Source organism: Rhipicephalus sanguineus, chromosome 1 (assembly GCF_013339695.2).
Source record: "Rhipicephalus sanguineus isolate Rsan-2018 chromosome 1, BIME_Rsan_1.4, whole genome shotgun sequence".
Taxonomy (NCBI): Eukaryota; Metazoa; Arthropoda; class Arachnida; order Ixodida; family Ixodidae; genus Rhipicephalus; species Rhipicephalus sanguineus.
In genome coordinates, this window is record NC_051176.1 from 340,054,669 (window position 1) to 340,063,928 (window position 9,260).

The following is a 9,260-nucleotide window of genomic DNA, read 5'->3' on the forward strand; positions in this document are numbered from 1 at the left end:
AAATCCTGAATGACGACATGAACCGTGAACCATCGTGCCGTTTTGTTCAGCTGATTTGGTCCACTGCCACGTCCCCAATAGCTTTGGCGAAGCATTTTGTTTACCCCACCAAATAATGCTCGGGGAATTTATAGAGGACAATATTGCAGGCTTCCAGAGAACCAGTGCTGAGTTCGAGTGCTTTCTCGTAATCTTTTTTAATTTACTCCCCGCCATTATTTTTGCAACATTTTTCTGGGCCACCAATCTTATCTGCAAACAGATAAAACGCTAATGCACCTGGTTTTTTGTTTCGTTACATCCAGTGCATTCGCTGAACATCCTTGCCTCAGGCAAGCACCTTACAAGCAGTATTGGCCCAGGGGTGCTATGCAGGATGACCCGAGTCTGGCAAAACTCGGAATCTCTCTGAGCTCTGGCGACACCCCCTTTTGAACTAGCTAACAGTACGAAAAGGTCGAATCCATCCCTCAGCGCGCGCTGCGTTCCATTGGTTACGATGGAACGTGGCGTCACGTCAAGGGCGGTCGACAAAGTTGTGTGGTGTCTTCAAACCAGAGGCATCTTCTTTCATTTGTTTGTCATTTCACTGAGTGCAGGAGTGCACCCATGCACAGAATGTGTCAGAAACATTTAGGTACTAACAATATTTTCTAGAGGTACGGGCTTCACTTTCAAGCTTTTAAGGTCTGCACTATGTATCCTTTCGAATAATCAGCATCGTGGCCTCTGAGATCAGCTCCAGCTGAGCGCCTTACAACACCGCGGCCGGAGCTAATCGCCGAGGCCACGCGTGTAATCATGATCGGCCTCTACCTCCTAGCGAGTTGCTTGGCTGGCGCGCGCCCTCCTCGTCCTCTTATTCATCGTCTGCTCGCTCCCCAGCACGCACGCCCGGCTGATTAGCTAATTGGCTGGGCGGTATACCTGGCTAATTTAGCCAGGACATGCTATTACCAAGCTAATTAGGCCAACTTATGCTAAGACCGAGCAAACTAAGCCACGTCTTACTAGACCATGCTAATGAAGTCGTGTAAAGCTAAGACCACGCTGATTAACAAAACGCTAAGTAGGGGTGCCATATTTAAAATAGAGCTAATTAGGGCCTTACTCAATAAGGCTATGGCAGTTAGGGCCATGTTAATTGTGTTTATGTGAATTAGCGCCATAATGATTATTAACTTGCTATTTAAAGCTGAGTATTTGTTGACACGTTAATTGAATCATTACCAATTAAGACAAAACTATTCTACATCACGTCAAGATTTAGCTAATTAATACCATCAATATTAAACAGCGAACTGACGTGGTCTTTACTACGAAGCGGACTGAGCAGACTGAGTAGACGAGCCACGTAAAAGGCGGGAAGAATGTAGGGGACCACAAGCTCCTCCGATGTCTCCAGCCTTGCACAAGTAGTGCAAGCTGACCAAATTATTTTATATGCAAAAAAGCTGCTGAGTAGCGTCCACCACATGAAACACTCGACAGGCACACCGGCACTATGACAGTCACGAGTTGAACTAGGGCCTTTTCACAATCAACGAGTTTGTGCCCGAGTTCGCGCGTCAATCATATTAATTGACAGACGCCCGCGGCGAAGATCGGGTCCACCCATCGCGTTTGCTACTGCCGAGGAGCAGTGCTCGCGCGCCGTAACGCCAGCGAGCGGCACGATTCACCTATGACCTTAATCGCATAGACTATGCACTCACGCAGGAAGCACTAAAGGTTATCTCATCACGTGGCTACGACGTCTCGCATTCAATTTCACCGCGCTCACGACGTACCACTCGCAGCCATGAATCAAGCGCCCCTGGTGGCATTTGCGGCGAGAAATGTAACTATTTACTTGTTCGTGAAGACATTGTTTCTACCGTTTCGTTACTGCAGAAAAATCTTCAGACGTATAATGGAAGTAGCAGTAACCTGTCCATTTATTTATCTGTAATATTCGAGAGAAGCGACACGAGCTGCACGAGAGTGGTACGTGTGCGCCCTTTTTGCCTTCGAGAGTGGAAATTTCCATGTTGCCGGTCGAACGAAAGAACTTGCCCGAAAAAGGACAAATGCCCACGAACAGGCCTGTGGGAGGCGCGATGTTCAGTTGGCTGGCTGAGTAGATGGCTGGCTGATGTTGACTGAGCAGCGGCGCTGACGCGTTCGCACGCGGTGTTCCTTTGAAAACTGCCGGAAATGCCCCACATGCGCTTATGACACCGTGCTCGTTCTTGTAGCCGTTTTTATCAACGCTGCTATCGCGCGCTCTGCACTGTCTTCCTACCATGGCTGCCGTAGTGCGAGCTCGGAGCAAAATCGTGTTCCCGAGAAGCTCGGGTCATCCTGCATAGCAACCCAGCTGTCGGTGCTGCCCTCAGGCAAGCACCGACTGCTGGGCCAATGTTGGTTGAACGATAAAGTGATCGCTCTTCCTTCACCAAAGGCTGCAGCCATAGCACGTGCTTTCAGTCAACGCTAAGAAATTTGTCGTCAGGTGCAATAAATGAGGTTTAAATAATGGGAGGATTTAGAGACTTTTTCTTATGAATGTCATTTTTGTTTCCTTCATGGATGCTAGAAAATAATAAATTTCACAACTCAGCCATGCAGCAACGTTTTAACAACGGGACTATACTCTCTGCCCACGTGTGATACACATGAGGTTGCACGCCAGACGGCTCGCTTACCGAACCAGTATTCCTTGGCAGGATCGCCAAATCCGGTGGCATATTCCGTCCAGTTTCGGTAGAAGTAGTACACGTTGTGCCGAATTGTCCTCGTCTCTGAATGACCTGAGCGACGCACAAGTAAAACAGGGAAACGCAGCTTGAGGTGCGACGCTCACTGCGCTATATAAAGATAGCACTGCAGAAAAATTGTTACGCGGACATTTGCTAGCACAAAAAAGCGCCATCGCAGTCACGTCGCAAAGACGACGAAGAGCCGACAACACGCATGGACTATGCGCGAAGAGTTAACAACTTAGACTACTGGATTTTCTTCCAGCAAAGCAGAAAAAACATTTTTTAATCGTTAACAGCGGCTGTTACTGCTGTGGTTGATTGTGAAGCCAGTGTTCATGTATATGCTTCAGGAGAACGTGGAGATAACCTGATTGGTAGTAATTTATATATGAGATAATTGCCGGTAACATACACCCAACGCAAGCAATTAAAAATTCCTGAACACGTGTGTTGCTGCAGCCAACAAGTGGCCTTGTAGAAGCGTTAGCTCCAGCGACGACCCTTCTTCATGAATTATTCATAACTTCATGCTTTCCTGTTCCCGTGAACTTCTCCCTTACTGAGAAAATGCAGGAAATAAACGCCAGCCCGCCGCCCGTACCGTCCTGATTCTGTTTCTCTGCAGCGTTAAACGTCGTTTCAGCGGCAGTTATGCGATATATCAGGCACGTGCGTGTTTTATGTAAATCGAACTGTGGGGTACTATGAAATAATTTCGCACGCCGCCACCCCCGATATTTTTCGTGGCCTATATCACCACTCATGGTGTGTGCAATTTAATCAGGTCTACATTCCTGTAGAACTGCTGCCAACACTGTATCATGCTTTCAACGCTGTATCATGTTATTTTGCGTTCTTTCGTGCGCCAGTCGACTACGTGATAACAATTTATAGTCTATGAAAAATGAACACGTGCAAAAATGAAGGAACGCGGCCCAATGTGCAAGTTGTTTTTCAGTGCTCCCGACAAGCTGGCAAATAGGACCTAGACATGCGGCAAGCAATGGGTCGTCAAACACAGAACCCACTTTATTGACACTCTGCAGGGCGTTGTGTAAAGGATCCCCTTGTCTTGCGGGGCGTGTTACGTCCCCCAGGTGGGCAGACGTCTAAATGAGCGCTCACGTGAGCATGCCAATAGTGTACAGACGGGTCCACCGTTAAAGGGAACGCTGGCTTAGATTTGCATAACACTACTGGTGGTTGACAGTTGCGAACCCTTATGATAGACTAGTAACGTGAACGAACAATCTTTCCGCATCCGATATCCGTTAAGGGGCCAACAAAATGAAAGTTGCTCATTCGAGTGTTCCCTTTAACAGTGGACCGTACTGTACGTAATGGAAAACAAGACTTCCTGGCACTGCTCGTGAGCACGTGTGGGTGCACTCCGCAGTTTAAGAGGACCACAGTGTTGATAAGAACTATGAGCAAGTGCGCATAAACCAGTGAGGCAGCTCAAATGGTGCGAGAAAGGAGCGGGTGCGTAAGCGAACCATTGGTTGCACTATCTGACAGGGAGCTCATTTTCTTGGAAAGCGGGGGCTTGTGCAGCAGGCCGCGATGATCGTTAATGTTTTTCCTATCTTCATGTCAGTACGTCTTGTTTCCCATTCATTTTTTTTTCCTGTTCTTTCCTTTCTGTTTGTAACTGTTTCCTTATATGACGCGTTCATGTCAATCAAAATTAGTTGGAAGTCAGCGCTTGTCCTGCGCTTTTATGCTTCGATATTAAGACAACGAGTTGGGCACATTCCTACGTCCCATGCAAAAAATAAATCACGCCTAAGGTCGGTCACCCTGTTGTTATTGTACGTGTCATCATGTTGTTAGGGTCTAGTGCCAAAAAAAAGAAAGAGCGCGTATGCATCTGCGAAAACGACATAGACTCGGCCCAGCATTCCGGGCCTTCTCTAGTCACCGTCTCTGTTAGCATATACGTCTTCTGAAATAGCTATTTGTGTTTCCTCAAAAGATTTCCGCAAAAGGTGTACAATGGAACCGCGGTCCACGGTAGAAGCAGCGCATAACACCGGCTCCGTTACTACAGTGACCAAAGTCATTCCATGTCATTAAGGCTTGAATGTGATGCAATTCAGGGATGTTTGGGGCTCAAGGTGTTTCTAGATAAATACACGTGATTATAAGACATGTGCAACGTGGCGGCTGGAATGACTTCCTTCCAAGATGGAAATTTAAAACTTTTTGTACGCTTAAGGCCACGCTATGTGCTTAATATAAGAGCTTCACTAGCGCTTACACTTCGCCCTTAGCGTGAGATGAGGCTATACACGGTTTATGCGGACAGTCATCTTGTGCTACACCGCGCCCAGCAAGCCACATGGGAGAATTAAGAGCGAAGCCTGCTACCTAGGTATCACAATGTTGTCACGCAGTAATGATGATCTACAGTCGTCAGGCATACCAAAATTTAAAAGAGGCGTGCAGTCTTGCTGACCTTACAGTTTGAGTCTTGGTGACCGTAAAAACGCGACCCTATCAGTTAAAAGGTAACGCTACCTCTCTGTTAATGCTGCCACCAAATCTTGAACTGGCCCACGCGTTTCGAAGCGTAAAAAACGACGAGACGCACCGTCCAGCCTCCTCCGTCTGTGTCCATGTCGCAGTAGACGACTTTTCCTTTGCTGTCCTCTTTCCCAACAAATATGTTGTAGAGCCCACTTGTCGTTTGACCTACCTTCAGATGGTCGGCGCAATGGCGCGGTTGCATGCTGCCTGCGAAAGGCAACATCACAATCGCTGCAACAATGCTCATTCGTATACGTTCAATGTGAAGCCTTCTCATTTGCTTGAGATGCGAATGAGTATATACCTACCAAAATGCTCCTGGCACTAAAGCTCCACCCCGAATAAGTTAGCATAATATAAACGCAAATTATAGAGCAATATTCGGAACAAACTTTCTGACCCCAGCTCTCAGAATTTTTTGCGAAGTGATGTAGCACGTCAAATACAGCGCCCATCAGTCCCTGCTGTTACCTTCTACGGGCATTCGTTTCTGTTACACTCGGAGAGTGTAACAGAATCGAACTCTCTAAGGAGAGTCGCGCGTCTCGAAAATCGACTTCTGCCAATAAACACGACCATGTGTCATCTTATGTTTTAATAAGCTCAGCTTATTCACGTTTCCGAATCGCGGTCTGTTTTTGCAATGTCGATGCCATTCGTATATCGCTTTAGCGTTTTTCGTTACTGGCAAAATAAAACTTCACAAGAATAACAAAACTGAAATCATTCGATGCCAAATTTGGACGTCGGGGCTAAGCAATGACTAGAGTTTCACAAGCATCTGTGGTGTGTGCTTATAAGAGATGTACGCCACGCTGAGTGTTAACCAGGCTTATGCGTTAAGATGTGTTTCTATGCGAACCAGTCACATCGTGCGGAGAAAGTTCTACTAACAGGCACATGCTGGCTATCTCAAACATCACTCTAGAAACTAACTGCAGCAAAAGGTCTCCATCATGGTTTTAGTGATCTCATATTAATTAGTTGTGAACGTACAAGCCTATAGAGTAGTCCGCGCATACCTGTTTCCTTCAAAGCAATGACGACACCAACAAGTTCGTCTTTCTACAGGTTCCACAGAATCATACTGCGCAAGCGAACACGAGTGGTTGGCTCACTTTTTATGTGGGAGAAGAGGCCCACGAGTTCCTTGACACTTCTTCAGCTTTAACTAAGTCGGATCGAGCCACGCCATCAGTTGCGATACTGGGTTCACTTGAAGCCGAGCACACCATCATCAGGCTGAAGCCAAGTGCGATCCGGTTCATTTTCTTCCAACCTGACTCTATTAGAAGTCAGGGCAGCTGAAAGAGATAAAATATCATGAGATATCATCGTAATAAACGCATTTCAAGCGCCGTATACGCCTTAAGCAACTAGTTGCTACTTTCCTCCGATCGTTTCAAGCAAAGCTTGTTATGTTTAAAAGACATGGCTGATCCCTCCGTTATATGATCGGTACAACACGAAAGTGCAACGTGTCTTCGCAGAAGAAGTTGAATGTTTATTGTGCATTGATATACGACAGCTTGTACAATGTCTGTTAAGGTTTGGCAGCTATAGCATCGTTTGACGTGAACGTACCCACGTTGACGGCTAGTGGCAAATCACCATCCCGACGACTAACGCCCATTATCATGATTTAACCCTTGTGGTAGCTGAAGTTGGTATATATACCTGGACATAGCATATCGTGAATCCCGCGCAAGTATGGCACCAAGAAACTGATAATAAACACTGGTATTCGGTATGCATTCCTCCAAAGCGTCTTCAATTGAGGAGAGGAACGGCAAGGTGTGCGCTCCCGTGTAATAGGGTAATCTACGCTTGAGCTCATGCATACACTCCCACACTGCGCTTCCGCAACACGGGAGGCAGAGATTCGTAGCTTCAACCGCAAACGCGCGCAGGCGTTCCCGCTTCCCGCTGGCGTCTGTCTCGCTCCACCAAGGCGCGACATGCGCCCGTCGACATCGTTGCCGCTCTGCGGCGCTCCTTGCAGCAGTTTTATTAGTCGTTGATATCGCACTCGAAGCAGTAGGCGGCGGAGAAACGCTCCTCGAAATAAATCTTGATGGAAGTAAGCGCTCGTCTTCGTCCCCCTCTCTTGTCCTGTGTCAAATTTTGCGCTACGTGATCCGTTATCTATCTATCTATCTATCTATCTATCTATCTATCTATCTATCTATCTATCTATCTATCTATCTATCTATCTATCTATCTATCTATCTATCTATCTATCTAGTCACCTACCTCTGGATGCTCTCGCGATTGCCTCCTAAGCTCCGTATAGACCAAAATTGGCATGAGGGTAAGAGGGCTTGAGGAACATGACTGTCTTGTATTGATATGAATAACATGACAATCCTGTCGCGTACGTCGTCAACCCCTTTCCTCCAGACACGTGTGGCATATGCCCGTATACCACGGGCCACGGTAAGCGGGTGTGCGCCAAAGGTGACTGACAGTTCATATCTTCCAAGGAGCGGCGAGAACAGACATTGGCAGTTTAAATGCGAGAGCGTAAAGAAAAACCGATCTCGGCAGCGTTGACCCGACGAATGCGAAGAATAAAAATCAGAATCCCAGCAGGAATCGAAGCCAAGTATTCTGCGTGGTAGTCAGGTATTCTACCACACAGCCACGCCACGTCTTGAAACTGCTTCGGAAAAAGACCCTCGGCATGCATAATGTCAATGCAACGTCAATTGTGTTTGCACTGCTGGCTATCTAAATTTATAACAAAGCAATAAACATTACATATGTACTCGTATGATACAAGCGTCATGTCGGATTAACGTCAATTCTGGTTCTAGTGTTGGCTTCGCTTTTATAGCAGTCTAATGAATATTGCATTTATATTCCTGCGATGCAGCAAGCTATATTCAAGCGTTGCTCGACCCCGAAGGAATACGCAAACAAAAGTTACGAATGATATTCACATCATCGTACCGTAAAGTGCACTTCGTTTCGATAACATTGACGTCTGTGCTCTAACGTGAGTGCTGACGTTACACTCTTAAAAAAAAGAGAGTCAAAAGGGAGTCACGTCTGCTTGACTCTCTTTGTGGCAGCCGATGACCACCTTTTTTCTAAGGGGAGTCACAATGCTCTGGTCGACGCTCCTGAATGAAATAGATGACTCCCTTGCTCCAAGGGAGTCAGTGATGGTTCTGCATATACAGGGTGGGTTTTTTTTAAAAAAGAAAGCTTCACTGGCTGCGACCAAGATACAGTTCGCTGCTTTGGCTTGTGGTATACCGAAACATTTTGGTTGAGAATATATAGCATGGGATCGTAAAATGTGGAATTACGCACGTATTGTGTTATGGCTTCAGTTACGATATTGCTGAAACGGCGCTTCGAAAACGTCTACAAGTAAACAGGGTTCTTAAAAAATCTTGCCCCCAAGCGAAACATTCAGAGTTATGACAACGTTTAACAATGGCAGCGCTGACAAATTTGCGAATCTTCGCACGTTTGCAAGCGAGGTTTGTAGATTCCTACGACAGCATGTATGGCAGAAAACATACATTCATTAGTGAAATGGACGTGCATGGTGTTGAACGCACTGGCGATCGGGAACACATCTAACTCGACGGCCGTAAAAACATGTGCCGCAAAGCTGGCATGATAACCGCGCAGACCGGTTATCAAGGCGACGCTTTACCGCGTCTCCTAAAGAGCGACAATACTACCAGAATTATAGCTCGCGTGGTCATCATTTCTGCCCGCCACAGCTAAACTATATCTTCACGATAATCCGCGCGGGCCACCAAATCGCTCAGCAAACGTTGAGCACAGCTAGGCACGCACACACGGCCTCACCGCACTCTCCCTAGCCCCTAGAGCAGGGGATGCACGTTCACCTGCGCCCCCTCCCACCGTACAGCCCTTACAGACACACACAGGGCACAGGGCACGCTTCGCCTCCTCCACCCTGATATTATTCAATAGAGCTTTAACTATGCATGGATGTGTGTTCTA

General features: G+C 46.8%; 1 long non-coding RNA gene across 1 annotated transcript; it reads right to left on the minus strand.

Moving 5' to 3' along the window:
- Positions 1–2,759: 2,759 nt before the first annotated feature.
- LOC119388967 (uncharacterized) lies at positions 2,760–6,432 on the minus strand. Its single transcript, XR_005182933.2, has 3 exons — positions 6,392–6,432; positions 5,338–5,480; positions 2,760–2,792 (listed from the first exon to the last, which is right to left on the minus strand). It is a non-coding gene; the product is annotated as an uncharacterized LOC119388967 (long non-coding RNA).
- Positions 6,433–9,260: the final 2,828 nt, after the last annotated feature.